The following is a 12204-nucleotide window of genomic DNA, read 5'->3' on the forward strand; positions in this document are numbered from 1 at the left end:
AGAGTGAGTGGGAGTAGGGGAGGGGCAGAGAGAATCTTAAGCAGACTCCATGCCAAGTGTGGGGTCCAACGTGGGGCTCAATCTCACAACCCTGAGATCATGTCCTGAGCCAAAACCTAGAGTCAGACTCTTAACTGACTGAGCCACCCAGGTGCCCCTCTACCCGTTTTCTTTTTTTTTTTTTTAAAGATTTTATTTATTTATTTGAGAGAGAGAGAATGAGAGAGAGCACATGAGATGGGGGAGGGTCAGAGGGAGAAGCAGACTCCTTGCTGAGCAGGGAGCCCGATGCGGGACTCGATCCAGGGACTCCAGGATCATGACCTGAGCCGAAGGCAGTCGCTTAACCAACTGAGCCACCCAGGCGCCCATCTCTACCCGTTTTCTAATCAGATTTTTGTTGTTGTTGAGTTGTGTAAGTTCTTTATATATTTTGGATTTAACCCCTTATCGAATATATAATATTTGGATTGTCAAATATAAATGACCATATATTTGCTTGTGTGCATGGGCATATGTGTCTTTGTGTATATGGTATGCATGTACATGTACAAAAAAAAGTCTTTAAACTGGTAAACATTCATGTATCTACATGTTTAACACCAGACTAGATTGTTCAGTAGTGTGAACAATGACAATCCAGGTTCATAAAGATAAAAAGATGGCTTTGAAACTCTGTGGAATCACTGAAGAAAAACTAAATTGTATTCCATAAGATTTAAACCATAATTAGGTTTTGAACAACAGTACTCAGGGTTTTGAGTAGATTAAATTTCTATCTACTCATCACAGCCCCCGAAATTTCTGTTCCTGGATCATTCTTGATTAAAGCCTTTTGTTCTGCCCTTTTCCAAAGGTAGTTAGGCTGGGGCGGAGTATGGTATGCATGGTCCCCTGAAGTCTGTTCTGGCCTCAAGAAGACCGTCCTCCTCTATCTTATGAAATACATCTGACTTTGGCTGCAGGCCACAATAAGGAACACATCAGATACCAGGAAAAAACACGTAATCCTGGGATAAACTGATATCCACCCAGCTGAATTCGTAAGAAAAATGCACAGGCACAGAGTCAAGTAAATAATCATAAGCATTGTATTTTTTAATGCATATATTTGTTCTAGCCAGTCACTCCCTCTATTCATCATGGTTTCTTTTAACATCTGCTCAATGATTTCTCATGAAAAACACTTCCAACGCTGTTCAACTATCATTATTATTACTGACTGAGAGAGTTCCGGGGTTCATACAATTTGTTTTTGATCGCTTTTTTTTTTTTAAATATATCATTTCAAACATGGAATTTCTTAAGGCTTATTCAAAGTGGGGGAAGTATTCTCCTTAGAAGAAAGTAAGGAAAAATCTATGACTCTAGCTTTTTTTTTTTTTTTTCCCCTGCCCTCCTTTTTTCTACCAGAAGGAGCATGTGGTAAAATGCTTGCGCCACAGACACTGGCCTTTTCTTCTTGTGGAAAAAAGGCACAGTTGTTTTACGGTGGCCTGGAGGCCCAAGAGAGCTTGCTGCCAGGGCCTCCTGCTCTAATGGCTTCACCAAGCACGCAGCACCAGCTGGGGAGCGGAGGGGGCTGAGCTGCTCACCGTTTGTTTGCTCGGTAACCCAGAGCTAAGGCTTTCTGCTCTCCAGAATCCTCCTCTCTCCTTCCTCTTCCCTTCTGTCTTTTCCTCCATGCCTCCTGATCAGAGACTCTGCACAAAACATATCAGAGGTTTCCCGTTACCTTCGGAAAGGGCAGTTTTCTTGCATTTTTTTTTTTTTAATTAGAGCTGACATAAATAAGATACATGTAGAGAGGAACTGGGTTGTATTTAAACTCACAGATTTGTAGGCCACATATTTTATTTATCTGCTATTGCCGCCTTTTTATTGTCAATATTAGCCATAAGACTCAGTGAGAGACGTGTTTACAGCAGTGTCGAGCTCTGAAATCAGTCTTGGCTCTGAGACTTAAAGACCTTGTAAACTTCTCTGTGCCAGTCTTGCTACATCTGCGAATGCAGGGCTGAGATAAATATAAAAGATTACGTGGGAGAGTGCCCAGCTTACACTTCACACTCAACACATCTTTACTTGGGTTATTATGAAAGTAATTGTACAGTATACTCGATAACAGTAGAAATATCTCATGGTTCTTTGAAAATATTAACTTAATACATAAAAAATATTTATCTCATCTAAATTCACTTGACTTCTATGTTAAAATATTTAAGGAGGACATATTTTGGCAACACTTGGAGAAGTAATTTTAAATCAGATTAAATTTAGAAGTAAACTATCAAATAATTTCCTGAAATTAAAAGAAAAAAAAGTGTGTGTTTGAGTTTTATTTAGTTAGTTTTTGGCCCTAACTCCAAGCAGTTTATATCTATAATTTGCCAATAGATTCTTGAATTTGGAAATTTATTTAAAAATCTCAGAAACTAAGAGTATGTTTCATATTACTAGATCCTTGGTGCTCAAGACGTGATTCCTGAATCAGTAATGATGGTGTCGCTTGGGAGTTTGTTAGAAATGCAGCATGTCAGGCCCAAAGCAGGACCCAGATATCAGAATCTGCATTTCAGCTGGTCTCCTAAGTGAATCATACACATATTATTCAGCCACATGCATAATTTTGCATCTGTAGATGGATAGTCCTTCAGTATTGCTTGAAAGTACCAAGTGACAAGAAAATCTCTGTGTGTTGAGACAACTCATACCATCAATGGGTAATTTAATTATTGAAAATATTTTCCATGTTTGCAAAAAAAAAAAAATACATCAAAGGGATAAAAATGTTGACCCTTCTGTAACTTTTACTAATTTAGTTATGTTGCCTTCTTATTTCTGAGCAAAACAGTCACAGTCCCATCAGAAAGGTGACAGGAAAGCATTTCAGGGAAAAAAAAAAAGTCACACTTCCTATAAGTCCTTTTAGGTTTCCACTAGGGATGGGCAAGCTACTGCCAAGATCTGGCTAGCTGCCGATTTTTGTACGTAAAATTTTATAGAAACACAGCAATGCCCATTTGTTTATACATGGTCTCTGGCTGCATTTGTGTTAAAACAGGAATGTCCAGTAGTTGCAACAGAGACAGTATGGCCCATAGTGTCTAAAATACTTTCTACCTGCCCCTTTATAGAAAAAAGGTTTCTGAGCCCTGGTCTACGCTAAGCACTCCCATTTTCTCCTTCAACAAGTATTTACCACGCTTCATGTGTGAGTCGGGCACTGTGCTAGAGGTTGGACTTTTAGAAATGGAACGAGCCCCTGCCCTCAAGATCATCCTCAGCATATTCTTCCTTGTATACTATTACTTATAATATCATCTTAAATATAATGCCTAGATTTGAATTCAAATGAGATGAATGAATATAGAACAGCAGGATATTTAGTAGTGAAGAATCTGGTACAGAGACAAGTATCTATTCTGATATGGATTTACTACTTCTCTTAGTGACACCTTTGGATGGATCATTTTGGCATCTTTTGCTTGTACCCAAATTTTTGATGAGTAAAATTTTCCAATTAATAAATGTGTATGCACGTTTGTTCCTGAACCTCTTTGTAATCCAACTCTCTTTTATCCTGTGTTTGCTGAATTAATTTTTTTAAAAATGAAAAATAACTAAATAGAAACTTCTGTATCACATAGACCTACACTTGACATAAGGGTTAACTATGCCTCCTGGTATTTTGACCTTGGGGGAAAACACTTGCTTTCTAAGAACTCCATTTCCTAATCTATATAAAATGAATAAAATTAGTAACCACCTTGCAGGATTTGTGGAAAGAACAATGGAGATGGTGTCTACCTGGGCAGCACTACTCCCTGGCCGAGTTTGTTTTCTAAACATTCAGTCAATGTAGTTATAAATGTTCATTAAAAAAAAGGCCCAAGGGTAGAACTTTGTGGCATATCAACTATTACTTTCTTCCAGGCAATGACTTCTTTAATCTTTTTTTTTTTTTAATAGAATTGGGGATTCACATGGAGCTGTAAGAAATAATACAGAGAAAAAATGTTCATCATCATTAGCCTTCAGGGAAATCCAAATCAAAACCACACTGAGATACCACCTTACACCAGTTAGAATGGCAAAAATGGGCAGGGAAAGAAACAACAAATGTTGGAGAGGTTGTGGAGAAAGGGGAACCCTCTTACACTGTTGGTGGGAATGCAAGTTGGTACAGCCACTTTGGAAAACACTGTGGAGGTGCCTCAGAAGATTAAAAATAGAGTTACCCTATGACCCAGCAATTGCACTCCTGGGTATTTACCCCAAAGACACAGATGTAGTGAAAAGAAAGGCCATATGCACCTCAATGTTCATAGCAGCAATGTCTGCAATAGCCAAACTGTGGAAAGAGCCAAGATGCCCTTCAACAGATGAAGGGATAAAGAAGATGTGGTCCATCTATACAATGGAATATCACTCAGGCATCAGAAAGGATGAATACCCAACTTTTACATCAACATGGATGGGACTGGAGGAGATTATGCTAAGTGAAATAAGTCAAGCAGAGAAAGTCAATTATCATATGGTTTCACTTATTTGTGGAACATAAGGAATAGCATGGAGGACATTAGGAGAAGGAAGGGAAAAATGAAGGGGGGGAAATCGGAGGGAGAGATGAACCATGAGAGACTATGGACTCTGGGAAACAAACAGGGTTTTAGAGGGGAGGGGGAGGGGGGATGGGTTAGCCAGGTGATGGGTATGCATGGAGCACTGGGTGTTATATGGAAACAATGGATCGTGGATCACCACATCAAAAACTAATGATGTATTGTATGATGACTAACATAACACAATAAAATTAAAAAAAAAAAAAGAAATAATACAGAGGTCTCTACCTGTCACCTGGTTTCACACAATGGCAACCAAGTCTAGTACAATGTCACAACCAGGAATTTGGCATCCACAGACTTATTCCTATCCCATCAGTTTCATATGCATTCGTGTGTGTGTCTGTGTGTGTGTGTGTGTGGTCACAGGCACATTGATCACATGTGTAGATTAGTGTGGTTATCCTCAGTCAAGATACAGGACATTTTCATCCTGTCCCATTTTTCTGTAGTCATATCTACTTCCCTACCATCCTCACTTCCTTTTTTAATTCCCGAAAACCACGAATCTATTTTTCATTTCTATAATTTTGTCATTTCAAGAATGTTATATAAATGAAATCAAATAGGACGTAACATTTTGAGGTTGTCTTTTTCCTTAGTCACTATGTATATCAATAGTTCATTCTTTTTATCGCAGAGTTAGGCCAGTGTTCCTCTTACTTAGAGATGCCAAGTATTAGCGGTGCTCCTCTGGGTGGTGCTGGGGGAGGATCTGGAGCCCAGCTTAATCGCCCTCTCCTGGCCCCCGGTCACCAGTGCAGCACTCCTAGATAGTACAGGATAAAATCAACTGCTCCAAGCTAAGTAAGATAGATTTTAGCTTGAAATTAAGGAACACAGTGGCTATCGTGTTCATGTTCTTTGTTTTATAAGTTTAGCAATTCTCTTAAAAAGGTGAAAAAGGTTAGTTTGTCCTTTTTCTTAGTCAATCCGTCCTGGATCCTACTGAGTGTCTCTTGTTTCTTCCCGAAGAAAGAGGGTGCAAGTGATCAGAAGAGGGCCCTGGAGTTACTCAGCTTGGCTCAGCAACTTCCTCAGCCTGATGCTAATGGATTCTGACTGCAATGGCAACATGTGGGGGTTTTTCCTGCACACCACTAAGCAATTCTCCAACACCAGCTGGGTGTCCTACAGTTCAACTCAATTCTGACATTGTCTCCATGAAGTCAGCATCAGATCCCACAGGTTAAGGGCTCAGGCTTACAACTCTGCACTCCAGTTCAGATGCCATTTGCAAATTCACATTGTTGCCTGTCCTTCTGACCCACTGTAAATCAGAACTTCCATGACCCCTTCTTTGGGTTTGATTAATATGTTACAGAGGCTCCCAGAAGTCAGGAAACCAGGTTACTTACTATATTACAGGTTTATTACAAAGGATGCCAAAGGATACAAACCAACAGCCAGCTGAGAAAAGATACATAGGGTGTGGATCCAAACAAAGGGGTTTCTGTCCTCATGGAGTTTGGGGTCCAGGAGGTGACACATCGAAGCACTCTGGTTCACCCATCTAGAAGCATTCTGAACCCAGTTCTTTTGGAATTTTATGGAAGTTTCATTACGTAGGTATGACTGATTAAATCATTGACCTTTGGAGATTGATTCAACTTCAGGCGCCTCTCCCTCCCTGGACCTCAGGGGATAAAACTGGAAGTTTCAACTCTGATGATAGGGCTCACTCTCTTGGCAACCAGCCCCATCTTTAGGTGCTTTCCAAAAGTCACCTCATAAACATAACAAAAGACACCTTTATCACTCTCAATACAGGAAATTCCAAGGGTTTTAGGAGCTTTGTGCCAAGACCAGGGACAGGAAAGAAGATCAAATGTATATTTCTTGTTATAAATCACAGTATCACAGATGAATGAGCAAACCACTGAATCTAATTAAGTTTAGTAATTCAATCTATACAACGGTGGAAATAATTTCTGCTCTATAAGGTTAGGAAGATCAGAAAAATAATATATGTGGAGTTGATTCATTGTCTAAAACTTGCAATGAAAGTATGAATATCGATATACAGGCAATAGGAGCATCTCTTGAGGAATTATATGGGCTCACATCCCCAACTTACCTTTGAGCCACAAGCCAGGTCCCCTTACCCCATCTCCACCACTGCTGGAGGAGGATTTCCTTTCCACAGGCCCTGGGGCTCAGCCTATTTTCTTTCTACCTACCTGCAACTATTTCTGTCTCTCTGCTTCCTTCCCTTAAAGACTAGCTGTGGAATGAAACCTATGTCTTCAGTTTCCTCTGTCCTCGCCACCCCCAGAGAAAGACACAAGAATTCATGTTGTTTCAATGATCATAATTTAAAGTCAACCCCAACTAAGACACAGGGATTAAACCACTAGCAACATCTATAAACTTGGAGGAATTTCAAGTTTATAGAATTACAGAAAATTGCCTTTTGGATCCTGGTTTATGGTTCCTGACTTTTTCTGAGGCATCAAAAGCTCCATTAGATATCATTCTCAGTTTTTTTCCCTGGTAATAACACTTGCTACATTAAGTGCCCTCCTGTTAGAGAAAACCATAGCCTGACAGTAGGAAAGCAGTGAAAACAGATGTTGTGCAGATTGGCAAATCCAAAATACATATTGCAGGCCCGCAGACCAAAATTCCTCCCTCTCTGGGAAATGTCAGTTGTTACCCTTAATGCCTTCAACTGATTGGATGAGGCCCACTTACATTATTGAGAGTAATCTACTTTACTTAAAACAACTGATTATAAATGTCACTCGTATCTAAAATATACCTTCACAGCAACATCTAAACTAGTGTTTCCCCAAACAACTAGGCACCATAGTCTTGACAACTTGACAGTTGGCACATACAATTAACCCACAACAGTGTATATTCTCAACTAAAGGTATGAATTTAAGCAAAGAAACTGGAAGAAAATGCCAAATGAGCAAGTAAATGGGAAGACAGACCTGTACAAAGCTTTAGAGACAATGGTATTCCGGAATTTAAAGAAAAATTTGTTTCCACCAAAGATACGATTATGCAAGCAGGGATAAAATTAAAGAGGATTCAGTAGTATTGAATGTGACAAAATAGTTGAGGTCAAGAATGTGAGAACAAACACAGATTTGTTAATCTGTAAAATGTTAAGGAATAAAGTGAGAGAGGAGATATAAAGATAGGAAGTAGACAGAAAATAGCTACACAAGTAAGAATTGGAGTGATGTCCATGGGAAAGATAAATGAGTAATAACTGCAGAATGTATCATGGCTGAAAGGGTTTTTCTTTGTTTTGTTATTGAGATATAGGATGGGGAATTGTTGTAATATAGGTTTGAATTAAAAATTCAGAGAAGAGCTAAAAATGTGTGAAAGTAAGACAGGGAGTGCATGGTTACATACACCGGGTCATCATCCCAATTATAATCCTTTTCCCACAAAACTGGGAACCCGGACTCTCTCCACCATCCCTGAGATGGTGTTCTCCCAAGAAATGAGGATGAGGTTTGTATTTTCAAGGGCTTCAAGGAAGGTCCTAGACCAGTGTGTCTTGTTATCTGTATGGTGTCTAGTCATTTGTCCCCCAACTCTTTATACTCCTCATACAAATTGTCCTCTGACAGTCCTACTGCCCAGTTATAACTCAAAAATGTCTCCATCTTTCAAGGATACATATTTTGTCACTTTGTGTTCTAATTCCTGATGTAATAGTAATTTCCTCATGATAACAGCTGATATTATTTATATACTACTTACTTGATTAATGCAACTGATACTTGGTCTCCACCCTATGCCATACATTGGGTTTGACGTCAGAGTTGTTGGTTAGCACCAAACAAAACAAAAGAACATTTTCCCTGCCCTCATAAAACTACAGACTAAGTAGGTCAACACAGACTTTCAGGTCCTAAAATAAGGGAATTCTTCAACTCCTTTATATATCTTAGCTTTCTCATCCAAATTGTGATCACACCATATGCATACTTGTAGAATGCCTTCTCAATCCCTTTGACCACCAGTGACAACAATACTCCCTAAAATTCCCTCATTTTTACTCTGTATTCTCCTAACTGGGGTTTTTGTTAGTTTTCTTGACAAAGTACATTGTTACATCCTGTGGCAGTTACTTTTATGTGTCAGCTAGGCTAGGCTACGGTGCCCAGTTGTTCGTTCAAACCCGGTCTGGATGTTGTTATGAAGGTTATTTTTTTTTAGGTGTGATTAATATTTAAATCAATAGACTTTGAGTAAAGTAAATTATTTTTCATAATATGTTGGAGGGCTTCATCCAATCAATTGAAAGTTTTGAAAGACTGAAGTCTTTGGGAGAGGTAGGAATCCTACCTCTCGATTTTCTTAGAATCCAAGACCACAACAAACTCCTGCCAGGATTTACAGCCTGTGGGCTGCCCTGTAGATTTTGGACTTCTCAGCTCTTGCAATCTTGTGAGCCAATTTGTTTAAATCTCTCTCTCACTTTCTCTATGTGTAAAGGTTGTTTCCCTGGAGAATCCTAATATACATGCTCTTAAACAAAATACTTTTTCTTCGATCAAAGTCCTTTTCTAGATGCGATCCTGTTTCAAACCTCTGTCAGATAGTATTTATTTATTTATTTATTTAATTTTTTTTTTTAAGATTTTATTTATTTATTTGAGACAGAGAGAATGAAAGACAGAGAACATGAGAGGGGGGAGGGTCAGAGGGAGAAGCAGACTCCCTGCTGAACAGGGAGCCCAATGCGGGACTCGATCCCGGGACTCCAGGATCATGACCTGAGCCGAAGGCAGTTGCTTAACCAACTGAGCCACCCAGGCGCCCCGTCTGTCAGATAGTGTTTAATCCCCATTTCCTTACTGAATCTTCCCCTTCTCGAAACCACCACCAGAGTATAATGAGAGAGAAGATATTGTCTACCAGAATTTGGGGGTGAATGGGGATTGGAAATGTGTTTTTTTGGTTTGTTTGTTTTTTACTGGAAGAAAGTAGAGCAAGCTTATGGATTTCACATTCCAGAGGTTGTCTGTGGTGGGGAGTGGTCAGTTTAGAAAAGGCATGACAGGAGTTGTTAACCAAATAGAACCGAAATGGCCTATGTAGACACCGGCAGAAAGCCCAAGAAGGACTTGGATCCACCTAGAACTATGAAACTGGATGAAACTGGGACAAATGCGGGGGAGCCAGGTATACTTACATTTATGGGCAAATCAACTCTCAGTGATATTCAGATTTCAGCCCCAATGATTCCTATTCCTGGGACGGAATTGGCAACGAGGACAAAGTGATAGTTTATCAAACTCCTTTTCCTTCTCTTGGTATGAAAAAACAATTTCCCTTACACCCAGTCAGCAAGGTGCAGATGGAGTTCTTTCCTGCATCCGTAGAGCCCTTCCCAAACCCACTAGTGAGGCTGCTGAGGGTGAAGCACAGAGTGGTGATGGAAGCACTTCACATCGATGGGCTCCCAAAATACTATTGCCACCATATCGAGATTCCAGTCTCTTTCTCATGGAGCCAAACTACAATGGAAGAAAGAAGGAGAAATTAAGCTCCAAAAGTACAGTCCCAGAATTAACACCTGAAGGTAATGATAAATGAAATTCAAGGACAGGCAAATTTGCTCAGGAGAAAGAAGGAAGTTAAAAGGAAGTGAAAGACAAAAACCAGATTCCATTGCTATGAAAACAAAAACATCGCTTTTATGCAACGGTTCTATATGATCCACACAGAAGAGAAATATGTATTCAAGAGCAGATTGGTGGTCAAAACTACACAGGTTGCTCTAATGAAAGAAAAGATCTGCAGAGATTGAACTCTCAGTAAGTGTTGCCTAGTTCACCAGTGGTTAAACTCATTTCTCAATTGTTTGTTTAAGAAACAGGGGGTTGATTAGGCATTTTTATATCCTTCATGATGATAAATGACAACAGTCTGAAGAATCTAGACTTCAGACAGGTAAGATGGGCTTTGTTTCTATTCTCCAACCTTTCCGCATTTTATGCATTTGGGCTGATACCTAATTGCCTTATCTGTCTTAGCTCATGCTACCTTCCTGAGGAAGCCTTCACAACTTCATTCCATCATCTTTTATGATACTTGGGTGTACATGTGTCAAGATTTTTTGAATTAAGTGTTTTAAATATGTGCAAAAAAAAAAAAGAAAGAAAAGAAAAGAAAAAGGCCTTAGCAGAATGTATGTATTCTCTTCTAATTTCTAATTATCAAGGGGTTTCTAATAAATATTAGCACAATAAAAGTATAATCTCTTCTTCTCTAGAATCCATAAAAAACACCTAAAGAATGGACAGGACAAAAAAGGGGACACTTTTTTTGGTCCCAATATACCAATTCAATAAATCTAGGAAAATTCCAAATTTCCTGCCATTCAATTGTAATTATCTTCAAGTAGAGAAAATTTTGGATCAAATTTGGTGAGCTTGTCTAGAGGTGATCCAAGCTTAACTGTAAAAGACTAGAAGAAGTATCATGAATTGGACATTTTAAATATGTCTTTTTAGCATTTAAACCCCCCTTCCTACGTGAGGAGATTCTGTACCTTATGTGTCTCAGTGGAAGTCAAAGATCAATTTTCACCGTAGAAGCCAAATACAGAACAAAATCAAAAGAAAACAAAAGAGGCACTCATTTCTGCACATACACCCATCCTTACTCCTTGCAATTAAGCATGATCAATTAAACAAATCTGGCTCAGATTTAGCATAGGGACCTGGGGATTCACAGAAACCCCACCCTGATAATGGTAACAGGGAAGCAACCACTCCCAGGTCCCAGGGATCACTGTGGACATGTTGCCAATGGTGGAATTCAGTGACCAGTGACCAGGGCAACGGCCATGGTTGGGAACAACATAACCTATAATACCTGGGATTTCAGCAGAGGTAGTCTGTGCTCTGTGGCACCATTTTGCCTCCTCTCTCTGGTCCTTGCCTATTTTCTCAGTCTGTTCACCATGGTTTTTTCCAACAATTCTGTGAGCTAATAGATACCTTTTTAAAAATTCATTTTCTGCCCAAATTAGCTAGTAACTTGACATAATCCCATTAATGGTGGCAAAAGCAAAAGATTCCCAGTGTAACCTCAATTGTTTGATGTCATTATTTATTTATTTATTTTTTTTTTTTTAAAGATTTTATTTATTTATTTGACAGAGAGAGACAGCGTGAGAGGGAACACAAGCAGGGGGAGTGGGAGAAGGAGAAGCAGGCTTCCCGCTGAGCAGGGAGCCCGATGCGGGGCTTGATCCCAGGACTCTGGGATCATGACCTGAGCCTAAGGCAGACGCTTAACCATCTGAGCCACCCAGTGCCCCTGTTTGATGTCATTATTGAACTACTATTGGTCAGTACATCAAAGAAAAAAAACAAAACAAAAAACAAGTATCATTAGAAAGCTTGAAGGCAGGTGGTTGCCAGGGGCTAGAGGGCAGGGATAATGGGGTTTTGTTTAATGGGTATAGAGTTTCAATTTTGCAAGATGGGAAATATTCTGCAGATTGTGTGAATGTACTTAACACTACTGACCTGTATATTATAAATGGTTAAGATGGTAAATTTTATGTTATATGTATTTTACCACAATCTAAAAAAAT

Source organism: Mirounga angustirostris, unplaced genomic scaffold (assembly GCF_029215605.1).
Source record: "Mirounga angustirostris isolate CCGP_5_RB_7025 unplaced genomic scaffold, mMirAng1.0.hap1 SCAF_1, whole genome shotgun sequence".
NCBI lineage: Eukaryota > Metazoa > Chordata > Mammalia > Carnivora > Phocidae > Mirounga > Mirounga angustirostris.